This window comes from Mchenga conophoros, linkage group LG13, assembly GCF_057382185.1.
Source record: "Mchenga conophoros isolate Kocher_MC1m ecotype Shallow Benthic linkage group LG13, M_conophoros_male_GT1.1, whole genome shotgun sequence".
Taxonomy (NCBI): domain Eukaryota; kingdom Metazoa; phylum Chordata; class Actinopteri; order Cichliformes; family Cichlidae; genus Mchenga; species Mchenga conophoros.
This window is the reverse complement of record NC_140538.1, coordinates 17,116,742-17,124,331: the sequence shown is the minus strand read 5'-3', so window position 1 is coordinate 17,124,331 and position 7,590 is coordinate 17,116,742.

Genomic DNA, 7,590 nt, shown 5'->3' with positions numbered 1-7,590 from the left:
GGATCATTGTCATGTTGGAAGACCCAGCCTCGTTTCATCTTCAAAGTTCTCACTGATGGAAGGAGGTTTTGGCTCAAAATCTCACGATACATGGCCCCATTCATTCTGTCCTTAACACGGATCAGTCGTCCTGTCCCCTTGGCAGAAAAACAGCCCCATAGCATGATGTTTCCACCCCCATGCTTCACAGTAGGTATGGTGTTCTTGGGATGCAACTCAGTATTCTTCTTCCTCCAAACACGACGAGTTGAGTTTATACCAAAAAGTTCTACTTTGGTTTCATCTGACCACATGACATTCTCCCAATCCTCTGCTGTATCATCCATGTGCTCTCTGGCAAACTTCAGACGGGCCTGGACATGCACTGGCTTCAGCAGCGGAACACGTCTGGCACTGCGGGATTTGATTCCCTGCCGTTGTAGTGTGTTACTGATGGTGACCTTTGTTACTTTGGTCCCAGCTCTCTGCAGGTCATTCACCAGGTCCCCCCGTGTGGTTCTGGGATCTTTGCTCACCGTTCTCATGATCATTTTGACCCCACGGGATGAGATCTTGCATGGAGCCCCAGATCGAGGGAGATTATCAGTGGTCTTGTATGTCTTCCATTTTCTGATGATTGCTCCCACAGTTGATTTTTTCACACCAAGCTGCTTGCCTATTGTAGATTCACTCTTCCCAGTCTGGTGCAGGTCTACAATACTTTTCCTGGTGTCCTTCGAAAGCTCTTTGGTCTTGGCCATGGCGGAGTTTGGAGTCTGACTGTTTGAGGCTGTGGACAGGTGTCTTTTATACAGATGATGAGTTCAAACAGGTGCCATTCATACAGGTAACGAGTGGGGGACAGAAAAGCTTCTTACAGAAGACGTTACAGGTCTGTGAGAGCCAGAGATTTTCCTTGTTTGAGGTGACCAAATACTTATTTTCCACCCTGATTTACGAATAAATTCTTTACAAATCCTACCATGTGAATTTATGGATTTTTTTTTCACATTCTGTCTCTCACAGTTGAAGTGTACCTCTGGTGCAAATTACTGACCTCTGTCATCATTTTAAGTGGGGGAACTTGCACAATCGGTGGCTGACTAAATACTTTTTTGCCCCACTGTAAAGTCAAATGCCCAGAGGCTTTGCTGCAACGTTGATTTTACCCCCACCTCTGGTTAGCTGTGGTGAAGATGGTGCACTCTGTTTTAGCCACCTTTCCTCTGATCGACTGTCTCTCACAAACATGAGGTTTGAATAGCTGGTGGATGGAGCTTCTGTGCTCACAGTGAGAAAGTATTTAGGACGTCTACTCTCAGTGACGTCATACAAATCCAAGAGTAGAAAATATATGCCTGAAACAGAGCATTTAGAGCATTATTAGAATCGTTGGCCACCACTGTAACAGTAAACAAGAAAAATATTTGTGTCTGCCGGTGCTACCCTGGAACCTAGATGCATCTGTGGTTTTATTTTGAAAATCCTAGGAGATTTTCAAAAAAATTGACCTCTGACCTTGACGTTGAGTTCCAGGTCACTGATATTCGAACATTCAGGGATTTTAAATACACGCTCCAATAGTGTTTAAATCAAAATCCTATACTGCCTCATTCTCCAGTTTGTTGCATTGGAAAACTTGGGTGTCCAGGCCCGTGCCCACCCGGCGGGGTGACATCAGCCTTTTATGGGTGAGGCATAAAAGTCTTTTTTTTTTTTTAAACCGCTTTAAAACCTAAAGAATTTTCTTCAATTTAAAGAAAGCAGAACAAAGATTGTTATGTTTGTTTGTGCTGAGCAGCTGATTGTTGGCCACAGTGAAGCCCTCTCTTTCTCATAATGACCTTTGAATAGTCATAAATGCTCGTATTATGACAAGGCTGGATCATTATAGTTCTTACTCTAAACAGATTTACTATAGTTGTCTCTTCATCGACTTCAGCTGCTACAAAACACTGCTGGTCCACTCTTAACTGGGATGAGTGAACATGAACACATTACACCAGTTTTAGCTTCGCTCCATTGGCTTCCTGTCAACGTTAGGATTAATTTGAAGATTTTCTTGTTCACACTCCTGCCAGAGTACTGAGGCCCACTAATTAGATGATCCTCACTATTCCAAGATCCAAGACTTAAAAATAGAGATGTCTGGGCTTTTTTGTTTCCCCGAGTCTCTGAATGTCTTACCATTTCGAATTAGAACTGCCCAAAAGTATTTCCTCAAGACTCATTTGTACTCTCTGGCCTTTAATTTGCGGCCAGATGTTTTATTATTGGCTGCGTGTGAAGCACTTTGGTCAAGTCTGGTTGTTTTAAAAGTGCTATACAAATAAACTTGACCTTTCTCAGAGTGAACCAGAACAGTGGAGCTGCTGGACAAACCAGATAAGAACAATGAGCTGAAAGATGCTAAACTGAGGGGAACATCACAGCTGAGAGTGCGATCTACATGTTTCACATACAAGCAGCATGTTGAATCAATGTAATCAATCATAATTATGACTGGAACTAATTTTTACTTGAATAATTGCATCTAATAAATTAATAAAGGACTTCTTATGTCAGAAAATAGTTGAGAGAAGTGAAAATGAGATTTAAATGCAATTTGATGTGAAATAAATTGAAGCAAGAAGCTTAATGCTGCAAAGAGGTGACAGCAGCTGTCTTTAAAGGACCTCCGCTCGGCCTTGTGCATCCTCCAGCTCTCCTTCCTTTCTCAAACTGGACAGGAAATTACCATGAGGCATTTCCTGCATATTTCTCATCACCTTGAAGCAGGGGTCACTGGGAACAATGCATGCCTGCTCTTCCTAACAGCAGAGTCCTTCGTGTGTTCCTGCATGTACTGTGTTATAACAAGAGCACATGTTTCTTCATGTGTCTTTAACTGGCTAAGTGAGAGTAGGTATTTTCTTCCTCTAATGAAGCTCATGTGCCGCACAGCTCTTTGATGTCATGTGATTGCCACGGAGCCTTTCAGGCTCTGCTTCTTCGTTTCAAAGCTTCGGTCAATTAGGTCCCGGTTTAATATAGTTTGTGGCTGCCTGGATGTTAATTTGGTGACAGGTGACACATCACAGAGCAAAATAAGCATTGATGTCGTTGGAGTCTGATGGGGTCTGATTTAGGATGCAATCAGAAAACTGCATCAATGAAAACAGTGACCTGGAAACAGTAACAAAATCTCACCACTTTCTGAGGTGTGAATGGAAAAACTGCTTTACTTAAAAAACAACCTCCTCTAATTCTCACCCAGTGATCACGTCTGCTTATGATTTTTTTCTTATTAATTAGAAAACATTTTCACATTTCACATGTTTTCACTTTCCTGTTTCATGAAACTAAATATGCACATCTGTTTCATGAGATACGTACAGTATTAGTACATTACTGGCACAGATTTAAAAAGGTGCTGGAAACATTTCTCACAGATTTATGTCCATATTGACACAATGTCATCACACGGTTTCTGCAGATTTCTTGGCTCCACGTCCATGATGAGAATCTCCCGTTCCTCCACATCCCAAAGGCGTTCTACTGGACTGGGATCTGGTGAGAGCTGTCTTCTGTTGTCCAATCATGGCATGCCCATGCGAGGTTTCCTGTTCTCAGGTGACAGCAGTGCCACAGCAGTGGCATTAGGAACGGTTATTTGTTGCCTTCCTATTAGTTCGAAGCAGTCTGGCCATTCTCCTCTGGCCTCTGTTATTAATAAAGCTTTATTGCCCAGAGAAGTGCCGCTCATACTCTCTCTTTTCCCAACCACTCTCTGTAAACCCAGAGGTTGTGTGAGACCAACAGTTATCCTATATACTCAGACCAGCCGTGGCCTTACATTGTTGCGTTCAATGTCACATATTTGTCTTAACATTCAGTTGAACATACCTAATAAATTGGCTGGGGTGTGTATTTATTTGTTACAGTTTGAAACTAGACTATCAAGAAAAGGTTTAAGGACACAAAGTGAAGCCATCGGTAGTCGCCATAATCTTCTAGACAACCACATTCCACTAAGTCCTATAAAAATGTACTAATACTGAACATTTAATACATTCAACAGATAAACTCTGTATAGAAACACTCATTCATTGTCATAACCTTTCAAAAAACCGCAAAGAGGTTATATAATTTTAAGTGAACCTTGCAACAAATATTATTACTGCAAAACAACAAAAACCAAAACAGAAATATTTCAAATCCTGGCTCCCTGCAGCTAAAACCAGTTGATGTTTCGGAATTTCTTTCATTACATAAAATTGCATTGTCGGTTTGTTGGTTTCCTGTTGCATGGATTGTTGTTTACGCCACAATAATATCAGAACAATGATTCTTAAAACTTGTGGAAGCGTTGTTTACCTCGTTGCTTTATCGTTACATCGTCTGTTTAGCATCGCTCGAATCTGTTAGAAATCTTTCACACGGGAACTCAAGGAGACTGTTACGGCTTTACGAAGGTCACTGTTTGATGAGAGTCCGTTGCACCTGCGTGTACACGGATGCACTGCAGAAACCAGGCGAGAAACACGAGACTGAACCAACCCGAGCCTCCCTTTCTCTCGCACAACCTCAAAGTGCAGCTATAGACGTCTCTCACATGGTTGTGATCTTCAGCATGTCCGCGGGGTCTTTGTGTGTGTGAGTGTGTGTGAATGTGTGTAAGTCATCACTCACCACCTTCTAACACTTTACACAGCAGTCAGAGTAGCTTTAAATGTGTCTTTTAAAGTCAAAATATCTTCTAAGAGGACTATGAGAGCAGTCCTCCCCTGCAGACTAAGTGCTTTGCTGGATTCGCTCTCTGTCCTAGACTTATTAAAACAACATGACTCAATTATAGTCCCGACTTAAGTAATCATGTTTTATGGCAAAACCACTATTATTATGTATGTCTGGCTGACTACTAACTCCACGAAGGAAGTCTGTCTTGCAGGTTTCACTTAAGATGTGCATTGATTTGTGCTCCCAAGCTCTCGAGCGTGCACAGGCCTACATTACTGTCTTAAATGTCTATACACACTGTAGAGACTGAACACAAACCAGCCTGGCCCCCCTTTGATCTCCGCTGTGATGGCAGAGTGCTGAAATAATGAAATTGTAATAACAGAGTACCACAACTGATGCCGGGACATGTTCGTTCAGGCATAAAGATTAAAAGAGGTGCTTTTTAAAATAAAAGATCTCAACAAGCAGGACTGATGAAGAAAGTACATTTGTGATCCAAGAAAATATTAACAAACGTCCTCGGCCGAGTTTCACCTCGATGCTCTTTGAAGAGCAGTTTGACAATTTGGAAAATGCGTTTTGCTTTCATGCTGGAATTTTATAAGCAGACTGATGCCGCTCTCATGTCTGAGCATGAGCACTGAGGAGGTTGGCTGGGATTTACCAGCAACTTTTAATTTAACACAGTCTATCTGATCTCGAAAGTGCCACACAGGTCACTAAGCAAATGGTCTCCGCCTGACCCTTGAATGAACTTTGACCTCCAGCACGTGATGCAGAACTGACCCATTCTGTTTTGGCTGTAATGACCAAATGCCTCACTGTCATCCTAACCTAACAAAGAGAGGACACACCCTCTAAAACACACGGACGCCTTATGAAACCGGAGCCTCTCCCGATGCAGATGGTATACGCGTATTGGCACATGTGCAGGAGCTCCGCTGATGTTTTGGGTCATATTTATTCCTGGCACAGGGGTTCAGAGAAAGCGTTCTGGGGCTGTTTTACTCAGAAAATGGTTTGAGAGCCAAACTCCTTTAGCGGGACCAGATGTTTTAGTTTGTATGTACACACACAAACTTTGGGTTCAGGATCTGAAATTATCATATTCAAAAATATACACTGTGATCACGTCAAGGTCGCTGGCCCCTCAGAGACACCTGATACTACTTTAAAATTGCTTCAGTGCACAGCAGGAGGGAGACATATGTATGCTAATTAAAAATCAAGAGGCTGGAGTGCAGAATTTCACGTCATTATGGCAACTTTGCTTCACAATAATCAGTCCGGCCAGCAGACTAAACATTTAGAAGAAAGAGATTTTGAATGTAGGTCCGGACAGCGGGTCGCTTCTTATTGTCAGTGCACAGATTTTAAACAAAGTATGGGCCAAAGTTTTTATCTGCAGGAAGTCAATGTTATCAAACAATGATAGCATTTCTGCAGACTTCCAGGACATGACAAAAGCATTGTGTTGTAAGGCAGGGATTGTCACAGTATTTTTAGTAAAAGAAATGCACAATTTATAAGAAGTGTGCAAAAGCTGTAGAAAAAACTGATCAGTTAAAGGAGGAAACAGCATTTCTTGAGTTACAAATTCAGTTTAGACTTCTTAAAAGTTAGATGAGAAGTTTGATAAGCCCTATCTTTAGCCACCAGCTGAATGCTCAACACAAAGACTGAAAAAACACATAAAAAGCTGAATAGCCAAGCTCGCTTCCTGCCATGTTAAACCTTTTTATTCAGTTCAATTTGCTTTATAAAGCATCATAGTTTTTTTTAATACATTACCAAAGAATACTAGGTTTCAAAATCCCTGATCACACCTTCAATCAGCAAAATTACTTTTTCCCTCTTCCAGAAGCACAGTATATGCTCTAATCTAACCAGACTGAATGTGTGGTGGGAGTCTAGTTTCTTTACATAGCCTTAAAATAATGTTAACGTTTCTCTCTGTGGTTTTCAACATCACTCAATCCTCACAGACTTTCATGTTTGTCTGAAATAAAGATGTTGACAACCTTCCAAATTGCATTAAGGCTTAAAGTTATACTGCTGCTTTAAAACTCAGGCCTGTAACTGACATCTAGGCATCATCTCAGCTAATTTGAGTCATTGAATACTCAGCTGTCTTTGTGTGGTTGTGTTTAGCAGACATCTGTACCTGTGGGATGCATCTTACAAACCAAACTAATGCCAGTAAATTCTTTAGCGCTGCATCTTTTTGTCTAAACGCAGTTACACGTGGCTCAGAAAACCTCAGATGGTGAGGGCTAAAATCAGAAATTCAAGCTTTCAAAATGGGTGAGGTGACTATCTTTTATATACAGTCTAATGAGTGGAATATCTAAACCAAAGATTTAACGTTTTTATGGCATTAAATGTACATGTTTTTCATATTTTTCCACAACAATCAGCCTCACACATTTTGCATAGTAAGGGTTTCTACTAGAATTTAGAAGTTGGAAATGGACTGGTTTACATGGTGCCATTCTAGTCTTATTAACTCGTCAAAGTGCTTTAGACAACAAGCCACATACACCCATGCGTTTGGACTGTGGGAGGAAGCTGGAGGAAACCAGTGCAAGCACAGGGAACACATGCAAACTCCACACAGGACCAGGGGATTTAAACCATGAACCTTCCAACTGTGAGGCGACAGTGTGTTTGAGCACACCTTTGCTGCATGTAATGACAGCAGAACCAGATCCAAACTACAAATGTTCAAACGATTATTAAGCTTGATTTCCATCTACTCTATTAGTTTCTTACTGAACGACATAAATCTTTAATCCCACACATAATCTTTGCTCATTTGCTCTTCTAGCCTCCGACTTCACTCAACTCGGTTTCACTGACAGACTGCATATAATTCATCCTGTGCTGGCT